Genomic DNA, 11469 nt, shown 5'->3' with positions numbered 1-11469 from the left:
ATGATAATATAAGTGGTATAAAACATTGTCAGTAACAACTGTTCAAAGAAGTGGAATCTGTAAAATTTCAGTCCTTGTACTTTGCTGAAGTTGAAATACAGTAACAAGGAATCTGAGTAGAGCTAATTACCCTAAGGATGTATTGTCAGGAACTCTTGAAGCAGATTATTCTGAAACATGAAAAGCAGGAAGGAATGATTAATTTCTCTGGCAATGGGGACAGATCTAGTGGTGAGAATATTAATAAAGTATCAATCTGTAACTATATAAGATTGTTAATGCTTACTTTTAACATTTATTATGTGGATTAAAATGTGGCTAACTGAAATAATCTCCTTTCCAAAGCAGATGCGAATAATGACAGATGCCATTGCTATACAATAGAAATTACTCAGATCACTGTTGCTCTGATGTTGTTGTACTCAAATATCAAAACCATTAATAAGGAAGAACAATACTTCCATATGATTGTATACCAGACAAATGGCTAAATGCTTTTTTCTACTAATAACAGTTCCTGCTAGAATCAATATCAGGCAAATGAAAATATTTTTTTTTTTTCCCCTTAAAATTTGTGGTCCTTCCAAGAAAAGTATGAACCAATACACAGCCTTTTTTCTCCCTGCATAACCTCACAAAATCTTTGTAGTCTTAACTGAGTGGCCTGCCCCTCTTCCACAGACCATAAACTTTGCTTTTCTTCCTGGGTTACAGCCAAAGCTCTCAGTTTAGCCAGGCCTGTCTTCTTCTCTGACAGCTTATCTTGTGGCACATGGGGATGGACTGTTCCTGCACTTTAAAGATTTCCTTTTTGAAGAATGTCCAGCCTTCCTGGACTCCTTTGCCTTTCAGGACTGCCTCCCAAGGGACTCTGTCAACCAGTCTCATAAACAGGTTAAAGTCTGCCCTCTGGAAGTCTGAGGTGGCAGTTCTACTAACCTCTCTCCTTACTTCTCCAAGAATTGAAAACTCTATCATTTTGTGGTCACAATGCCCATGAAGGCCTCCAGCCTTCACATGACCCACAAGTCCTTCCCTTTTTGCAAACAACAGGTCTAGCAGGGCAACTTCCCTAGTTGGCTCACTCACCAACTGTGTCAGGAAGTTATCTTCTACACACTCCAGGAACCTCCTAGACTGTTTCACCTCTGCTGTATTGTATTTCCAGCAGACATCTGCTAAGTTGAAGGCTCACACGAGAACAAGTGGTAGTGATTGTGAGACTTCTCCCAGCTACTTACAGAATATATCGTCTGCCTCTTGATCTTGGCTGGGTAGTCTATTACAGACTCCCACTGTGATATCTCCCTTTGTGGCCTTCCCCCTGATTCTTACCCATACTCAACTCTATCATCACCATCACTAAGCTCAAGACAACCAAAACACTCCCTAACGTGCAGGGCCACTCCACCATCTCTCCTTCCTGGCCTAACTCATCCAAAGAGTTTATAGCCATCCAATGAAGGATGCCAGTTGCGCGTATCATCCCACCATGTTTCTGTGATGGCAACTATATCATAGTTTTCCTGCTGCACAATGGCTTCCAGCTCCTCCTGTTTGTTGTCCATGCTGTGTGCATTGGGTGTGTATGCAATTCCGTTGTGCTATTGATTCTATCACTTTTTTGGGGGGAGAAGCCCTAATTCCTACCTGAAGAGAATTCTGGTTAGAATTCTGGCTGGAATTCTGTGATTTCCAGCCCATCCCTTGTGTCTTTGCTATCGCATGGCACTCCATCTCCTACCTCCACTGGGGTGGCAGACTTCAAGACCTCAGTAGCATGTTGTCCATTTTGATCTTAGGGATATCTTGTAGCTCTAGGTTTCATAGACTAAACACAAGTTTTTTTGGTTTCATTTTACATGTGTTGCCTGAATATTTAATGGGGGCACCCCTTAGTTCTCATTTCATGACAATCAATGGACCATTCTGTCTTCCTCACAGGCTTGCTGTTTTTGTTGGCTAGTGACTAAGATCAGTGATGGTAAAGCTAGAGTGGTAGAATGAGACCACTAGCTAAGACCAAGTATTCAGGATTGTGAGCTCTGGAGAAGCTGCTAACTACTTAGGCAGCTTAAGAGCTTTGCATCTGATCTCCTGAAACTGTAGTATGCCAAAATAAAAGGCCAGATTAGGTAATGTGAAGCTTCATATTTTCCATCAAACAGGAAAGCCTTAACAAAAGGAGACTATATATACTTTCAGGTATTGAATTAGCCCCCCAGAGAGGTAAAATTGGTTGAGTGTAATGAGTTTTTAATAAGGATAAGAGTGCTGTAATAAAACTCGTGTGTTCTCCATTTTTAGCAAGTTCAAAGGCATGCAAAAGCTCATTGACATCTCTCTTAAATTCATATTTAGTTTGCTTTATTAGCAAAACAACTCCAAATACTAAAGAAGTAAAAGTGAAAAATATCTTTGTGCTTGGTAATAAATAATATTCAGTAATAGAGTGCATCAGTTGGAGCAGATGTTTCTGTGTACATGTAATCATAATGCAGATATGTGCAAAAATAATTGAAATTCTGACATCTGTGACCATTACATCCACCCCTGTAAACACCTGTAGCCTTGGTGAAGGAAAACTTCAAAGAGCTTGTGCTGTTTCCCCAGAATAGGTGCAGGGAAATTATGAACTTTGCCATGTCAGTTGTCATTGTACTATAGATCGCTAAAAAACACCCCTCTTCTGTTATCTTCCCCCTACATTAGCAGGCACTTCTAAGGAAATAATTCTCTAATAAAGAAGAACTTTGCAGCAGAAAATATTTAAAAAACAAAAGTATTTAGTAGGCTTATTTTTCCTCGGACTTTTGCCTTTCACTCCAAAATATAGTGCGTGGTGTCTCCTTTCTGTATAGATGTTTTCCTCTACAAGGAAGCTTTATATGGTGTTCCAGAGAGATATCATGGTTCTTCTTTTTCTGTTTGGGAAAATAAAGATATAAAGTTATATTTTAAGTTCGTTAAAGGACTGCTGTTAATTTATGCAGACAAATTACTGTATCCAGACATACTATTAAAATAGAAAATTAAAATATTATTCTTGCTATAAATCATCATTTAGCATGTTATCATTATGACAAGTTCTGATGAATTCCCAGCTATATTCTTCTCTTCCAAAAAAAAGCCTAAAAAAAGGCAAAAAGCAAGGGGCCTTGGAGGTTTTATTTCCTATTTCTCTTAGAGACCATTTTAGGAAGATCCTACAGCAAACACTAAATGTACTATGCAGTTGAGTTTGAAAACTAGTGTCTTGTATAATAAAAGAATTGGTGTCTTGTATAATAAAATAATTTGATTTTTAAAAGTTTTTTTTCCCCTAATGTTTTGCTAGTATTTTTAATTTTCCTATAAATTTTATAAGACAAGAAGTAAAATAAAGATAGCTTGATTATGTTGGTATGCAAAATTTATTATTCAAGGGCAGGAGAAAACTGATGGAAAGTAAAAAGAAGAAAAGTAAATCAATTGCTCAGTTTCATTCAAGAAAGCAGCTACGTAGTTTATCTAGTCACCATTTTTCCTAGGTGTGTGTTTTTTTAAATTATAAAAAATGTAAACCTGCAGTTACTTAAATATTTAATATTAAAAAGGGTAAGGAAAAGAAAATTAGAAATGTTACTTTTGTTCAATGTATTGTTCTGTGAAAAAGGCTATTTTAAGTGATTTACATTAGAACATATGCCAAACTTGTTATCTTGGACACCACAAACAATTTTAAATAGAGGGACAAGCTTTATCTTATTTATAAACAGACTAAACTTTTCCCCATACACAAACCACTAAAATATTCCTACTTAAAATTTGCCTGAAAAAAACCTTGTAGAAAGGAAATTTACTCTGATTTCCCTTACTTGTAATGTCAGTTACAACTATTTTCCACTTTTTTTTTTTTTTTCTGCCCTAAAAATCTAAGCCATTTTGAGAAGCTAAAACCAGGCTGTACATTGCAAGGAAAGAACCACGCCCCAGATACAACTAAGACAATTGTGCACACAAACATCTCTGTAGAACCACCATAAACCAAAGCAGATGGTGTAGCCTACTTCATTGATTCTGTAAGCAAGACATCAGTTAAGTTATTAACTTTTCCAACATCATATATTTTTCTCTGGAAAAGTACCTGAAAATGGGACCATAGCTGGAAATGCATATAAATTAAGTTATAGATCAGTTTAAAATGCTGGTTTTAGTCATGAGTTCAGAAGTTTTTGTACCCCAGTTGTAAACTCAGTGTATGGATTTCAAGTAATGATTTCTCAGGGCAAGGTTTTCCCTCTCTTAATTTTGACTTCCAGGTAAAAAGTTTCCCGTTTATACTGTCTCTTCTTTTTTATTTTTCTTTTTGTGCTTGGAGAAAACTTTAAACCATTTCTAATTTTTCCTAAAAACAAAATAACAGGCAAAAAATCTCTTTGCTGGAAACAGAGCAGAAAATATCATAATAGCTCGAGGTTCTTGACTCCCTTGCACAATCAGGAAAAAACCAAAGCCCATGGCTTTCTATTATCAACAGAAATCAAAAGAGCTTAACCAATTTATGGAATTATCTTGTTTTAAATCCTTCTTAATGTTACAAAGATCTGTCACAGTGGAGATCTGTGTATCTGTAAACCATGAAAATACCACTAGATGGTGCTCAAGAATACATACAGTCCCTTGGATTTGAAAACCCCATGGACTCAAAGACATAGAGGATTGCTTTTATCACGATGCTAAATTGTTTATAACTTCTAGAGGCTTAGTCTCCGTGGTGAAAATCTAGAAACTACTATGAAGTTCCTGAGATGCCCGTAGGGTAAGAGAATTAGGTGCTTCAGAACTACATACAAAATAATCATATTCAGTGAGTTTCCCAACGCTAGCCATGCACATAAGGGTAGGCTTGATGATAGCGAGTGGCTCCATTCCCGGGGCATATGTCTTCTCAAGAGAGGGGCACTCCTATGTTCGTGGTCAGAGAAGATCCTTTCCACTCTTCCTCGCAAGAACTTGGAGCTGTTAATTGTTCAGGCACGTATGCAGGTTCTGTATTTCTAGAAACAATGAGATTCTCTAGTACAACAGTTATGGGAAATCCAGGAGGAGAAGTCAGACTAATGGCCTGTGTTTCAAGGACTCTTCAGTCTTTTAATATGAAATAACAGCCACTATTATTATTTGTTGTCCTCAACATAAGAAGGACATGGACCTGCTGGACCAAGTCTGGAGGAGGGCCATGAAGATGATCAGAGGGCTGGAGCGCCTCTCCTATGAAGGCACGCTGAGAGAGTTGGGGTTGTTCAGCCTGGAGAAGAGAAGGCTCCAGGGAGACCTTATAGCAGCTTTCCAGTACCTAAAGGGGACCCACAAGAAAGCTGGAGAGGGATGTTTTAGAAGGGCATGTTGTGATAGGATGAGCGGTAATGGCTTCAAACTGGAAGAGGGTAGGTTTAGATTAGATATCAGGAAGAAATTTTTCACTCTGAGGTGGTGAGAGAATGGAACAGGCTGTCCAGGGAAGTAGTGGATGCCCCATCCCTGGAGGTGTTCCAGGCCACATTGGACGGGGCTTTGAGCAACCTGGTCTAATGGGAGGTGTCCCTGCCTACGGACGGGGGCGTGGAACTCGATGATCTTTAAGGTCTCTTCCAACCTAAACCAATCTATGATTCTATTGAGTTCCTGTAAAGCAATAGAGTGCCTGAAGCCACTACCTTTGGTATATGTGTGCTCTCACTACTATGCTATGGAAACAACTTGGAAAACATTTGCTTGCTTTCTGCTTCCAGTAAACTTATGTAGTGGAAAAGGAATAAGTTTTCTTGCCTTGTAGAGATCTTAGCATTTAGAGAATTTTTTTAGCTGTGAGAGTTATTTGCATACCTTTAGGCAATGGAAAGTGGGAGGGGATTTAGTTTCATTATAGTGTGTAATGTAATCACTAAGTTGCTATATATGCCAATCATCAAGTTAAAAAAGAAAGCAGCAGCACCAGCTTCACATGGTATGGGACTCTACTGGTTAGATTTTCTCTGAGAGCAGCTACCAGGTTAAGCCACACAGGACCATAAGCAGAGGAAATTCCAGACTGTAGATGCTTAGGTAAGAATCTGTGTTGACCAAAACTGACCTGTTTTTGCTCATAACTGCTAGGAGTATGGAGAGTGGTAAGATCAAATCTGAGGTACTGACGGATCATCAGTCAGAATCTAAGCTCGTGTTTTTAGGTGCCTGCTTCTACTTTAGTCCAACCTAGCCATCAGGTACTGTTTTTGACATTCATAATATAAAACTTACTGTGAAATGTCTATGTCAAACATTTCTTTCTACATATTAGGTGGGATTTTCTGGCTATATGTAATAAATCACCATAATCAAATAAACTAAGGGAAAACGTATCTATTATTTTTAATTTTGTCTGTAAAGACTGATGGAACTGTTATTCATCCTTTTTGTAGAAAGTACTTATTGACTGTCTTTCACTGAGTAGGTAGAACTCACTTCAGTTTCCTCAGTGCAAAACCATGTCCATTTTCCAGAGAAAAAACAAAAGAAGTTTAGAGTGGACAATGAACAGCCTATGAAAGAAAGAAAGCAAAACAAAAGAGACTGAACCTTTCTTTGTTTTCCCTGTGAAGAATGTCTGCTGCTTAAGAAAAGGGAAAAGGATGAAAAGGTTCTTTGATTGATTTTGCAACTAATAGAATAGCACAAAGGCACGCTAATTGCTTTAAAATGGAGATGGAGAACTTAATTTAAAATTGGCATAAGCGTATTCAACTTCCACTGAAGTTAGCAGTAAGTGAAAATTATGACTCTTCAGACTGCCTTTCAACAAAATTGTGTACATGGAACAGCATAAACTATGAGTTATACGGTATTCATCTTTCTATATTACAAACAAGAGTCACATTACACTGTATATTTCTTTATTAATCTATACTATAGATTTCTCAATATGGTGATACTATACACCGCCCTAAACCTAATTTAGATTTTAGTAGATCCAGAGTACTGCATGACTATAAGGCTAGGGAAGATGATGCAGTGAAATGGCCACTTGAATGAGACTTGGTCTTATCCAGTTTCCATGTGTCATATATTTTCATGCTAAGTTCTCCAGAAAGGTGGCAATGCTTGCCTTACTCAGTAAAGTGTTGTGTAACCTCGCTGTAATTTGGAAATGCAAAGTGTATTAAAATGTTCATGACATGAAGATGTTAAGTTTGCTGTGAAGTTGCAGTGCCGTATTCCCAGCAGGAGTGAAGAAAAGTCTTTTCTTCTGTTGTCACAGATTCCAAGTATATTCTGAGTAAAAGGCAGCCTTTTTTCATAATAGCGGTACACAAATCAATATTATTGTTCTATACAATATGCCAAAATGAATAGTAGTAGCACTGGCTTCCTATCCCTCGTGCAATTTCCTCAGGGCTATTTTCAAGCTCCAGTGCTCTTCAGTATAGGAAGGTGAATAAGATGTCAATGGGATAGATTTAGTACATTCAGGGTCTGTGTCATTTATAATATTTGCCAATTCTTGATTAAGCAAATCGACATGCCTAGGCTCTCAAGGTCAGTTAAATTAGATAAGGATGTGAACTAAGGTGAAGAAGCTGTTCTTGAAGATAATGTGTAAGCAGTTCGAAAATGTTTCACCTGATATTTAAAAGTAGAAATCTAGCGTGGAAAAGGTTGGATGTAACACAGCCCGTTTATGGAAAAAAATTGTCTTAGTGGTTGAGTAGTAAAGTTGGCAAGCTTTTGCTGCAGTATAACCATATACTTTAGTCTCTTCAGCTTTTGTAAGTTAGGAAGGCCATGGCTGGGTCAGTACTATACTTTGAGGTGAGAAATCTGAGTAACAACTAGTTGCAACTGGAAGTACATTTGGTAACGTGATAGGTAGCAGCTTCCCCTGAGTCAGTCCAAAATCATACGATAAAAAAAGTGTGTCATTTGTGGTCGGGTACAGCCTCATCTCTCTCTGTCAGAGGAAGGTGTTAAATTCAGTTCTGGATAAATTTAATCTCTAGCTCATTCTTTTTCTCCTTTATGCTTCATTTTGCCTACATAAATTACTGCTGAGTGCTATAAAATTGTAACTGTATTTTATCCTGAAAGATAACTACTTCTTTAGCTGTGACTTGAGAATTCTTCATTTGGATACTCATTTCCTTCATCGGGGAATGCTGGAATGAGAATGCTTAACTTTAAGCTTCCATAGTTAAAGAATTGCAACCAAGCAGCTATTGTGAGGACAGTCATGGTAACAGATAATACAGCAGAGTACTGAATGTTTTTTTCCACATGGTAATGCAGCTCGTATAAATTATAGGCTATGTGGTTCAACCCTTCATCACTATGATTGGGAATTCTATAATCACTGGAACATACATTAGCAGTAAAGCATATAAAAAGAAAGATGATTAGCCGTGAAATACTGTGTTCATTTCATGTAAAAGAACCTTCAAACTGACTAAAACGCCAGTATGTGTGAGATCAGTTTATGAATACCAATGGCTGTGGAAGGAGAAATATAACAAATCAGGAAGCAGCAAGGGAGGTGCTGGCATAGGCTGGAATCATATGGGGCCATAATACATGCTTTACACTTTATTACAATTTTCCAATTAGCTGACTGCTGGAAAACACCCTGGTTTAGTGTGCTAGCGGCACAGTTTGCTGCTGCTGCTGGGTGTTAGAATGCAGAGACAATCACGCCATATTGAGAGTGTTATGGACAAACAGAGCAGAACCACCCATGTAACCTTTTAATAATTAAAATTTTCTGCTTTTCTAAAATGCTTTCCAAGTGTTACAGCAGGTTCAGGACCCTGTTCATGTCTTGTGTGCTGAAAAGCATTAATGGTTTATGTGCCATTTATAGAAAATCTTAATTAAAAATAATATTGTGAAAATGACATTGGTATCTTCCCTTCTCAGTCCCCATATAAGCCTGTAAGGCGTCTGTGGCTGAATGGCTTAAGGATAATAAATAGATTGTATAAATTAAAAGAAAACAAATCCCTTAGAGTCACTGATTATATCTCCAGGATTTACAAAGACGGAGTCAATGCACTTGTATAAGTTCTTAGTGAATCATCTCAGCCAAATCATTTTCACCCTTTCTTGCACTAAGGTTTTTGTTTCTCTGCTGTTTTCTTTTCCCTATCTCTAATATAACTGTAAGAGATACACCAAAGGAAGGTAAAATCCTCAGGTCGTGTAAATCACCATGTTTCTATGAAACGATGCACTGATTTACACCAAATAAACGTGTGGCTCTAGAATTGCTAATAGCTGCTGTTGTACCTGAAACAGGAATCAAAGCACAGCAGAGGGCTTTGTTTACAAAACAGAATGCAAGAGGAGAGGAAATAGCCATAAAATACTCTTTCAAATTTCTTCTTTAGGTGACGAGAAGAATAGCAGCTCCTGGCTCAGCTGTGTCAGATCCACTGGGTGTCTAAAAAGGTATATGAGGGTAGGTTAGGCAGTTGGCAGTCTTCCGTCCAGATGTTATCATCCTTGAGTATTACCTAACATAGGAAATATGTATCTATGTCATGGCAGAAATCTCCATAGGATTTCAGGGAATGCCTTAGGTACTCATAATGAAGAATGCAGGATTACGTGCCCTTCTCCACCCAAGGAGATTCAAATATACATCCCACTCCTTCTGGGAGCTGTGATGGACAAGCAGATCAACTGATCAAAGGTGATGGCATGGTCTTTCCCCCTCACTATTTAGTCCAGCAAATGGAAATGAAGCAAGTGGAACTTTGCACAGGCTTTATTTGTATAACAAACAAAATCGTAACAAAGTAAAACTAGTGTCTTAGAGATAAAAGAGAAAACAAAACAAAACCAAAAAAACCCACCCCAAAATAAAGAGAGTAAGTGAGAATTAAGCCTGTTGGAAAACCTTTTCTACTACAACACTTTCCATGAAAATTTAATTAAAAACTTATTGACTGAAAAAAGCATCTTTTTCCCAGAAGAAAATTGCAACTGCAAAACCACAACAACTAATGAAGGAGAAGAGAGGAAGTTATAAGGGTGTAAAAGATACTCTGTTAATATTCTCTAGTTCTGTTAATGTAATTTTCTTGTATGATTATTCAGTATTGTCAAATCCTTTTCCAACTCTTCCTAGTCAAGTTTTGCTTTTACTAACTTTTGCTTATGCATATTTTGAGCCATAGAAATTTGAGCACTGATTTCTGTGGAGCTAATTGCACAGCCGACAACTCATTTTTGCCAAAACTAAGCACTTCTGTTTTTGTATTTGACTTTTAAATCAACTATGAATCCATGAAATTACCTTCCCTCTGGATTTCATTAATTTCATGACAGATTAGTGTCTATAAGAGGTCCTTTTGATAAGTCTTTTGGTTGTACAAATAAGCAACATAAATCTAGTCATTTTATATACATTCTTGTTTCGTACTTCAACAAATCCTTTTCTACAAAAGATAGGGAATTCATCCTTGCTGCGCCAATATTTATCCACATATTTGTTTGCTTTAGTGTGTATTACAATTTTTCCTAATTTGACTGGTATAGGTGCCATGTCTGTTGGTCTGTTGTTACATGCATATCACCCAGAGCCATGTTTAAAAAAAAATTGTTGTTATGGTTCTTACCTTGGTCCTGAGAACAATTTAACTCAGAGGCTATAAAGCAAAGTAACAAATTGGAAATTTCACTGATTTCACTCTCAGGTGAGCAACATCTGAACTTAGACAGAGTTTGTGCTTTATTCTATTTTCTTCATCTGATTGCGACTTTTTTTTTTTTTTAAAAAAAAAGTAATTTTTATTTCTAACATGGTCCTTTACTCTTTTTTTTAGCTCTTCATGTGGCTTCTTAATTTTTTTTTTCTGAGATAATATTCATTGTTCACACAAGGATAAGAGAGATTTGAAATAAATCTAGGGGCCCGTATTTCCACTAGTAGTTTATTCTTTTAATGATTCCTTTTAATTTCCTTTTAACAGACTCCCTAATTTTGTATGCAGTTTGAATTTTTGAAGTAAATTATTGCTACAGTAGATTTTTTAAGTCTTTGTTATGCTCAAAGTGATCCTGAGTTTGAATTTATTCTGGTCACTATTTCAAAATGGCCCCAAACTGAAAATGCTGAAACAATTTCTGTGTACTTCTGAGGACAAAAATAAAGAATTTTGTCTCCTCTTACTCATTCTCTGACCTATTTTCCTAAGCCCCAGCCAAACATGGTCAACAGGTCTTTCTGTCAGATACTGCATCGTACTTCATTTTAGTGATAATGAAAAAAATACTTATTTAACTAGCAGCACATCAGAGTGATCAATTCTGCACATTTCATTGTGAAGAAAATGGGAATCTGCAAAAAACAGTGGAGTTTACCAAAGTTTTAGACAACCTGTTACTGTCTTAATATATGGGTGGATACACCTGTATTTTTACTTATGGTCAATGCCAATGATATTCCAGCTGGTT

The sequence above is a fragment of the Charadrius vociferus genome, unplaced genomic scaffold (assembly GCF_000708025.1).
Source record: "Charadrius vociferus isolate BGI_N301 unplaced genomic scaffold, ASM70802v2 scaffold14, whole genome shotgun sequence".
NCBI lineage: Eukaryota > Metazoa > Chordata > Aves > Charadriiformes > Charadriidae > Charadrius > Charadrius vociferus.
The sequence above is the reverse complement of the archived record's forward strand: the minus strand, read 5'-3'. Positions refer to the sequence as shown.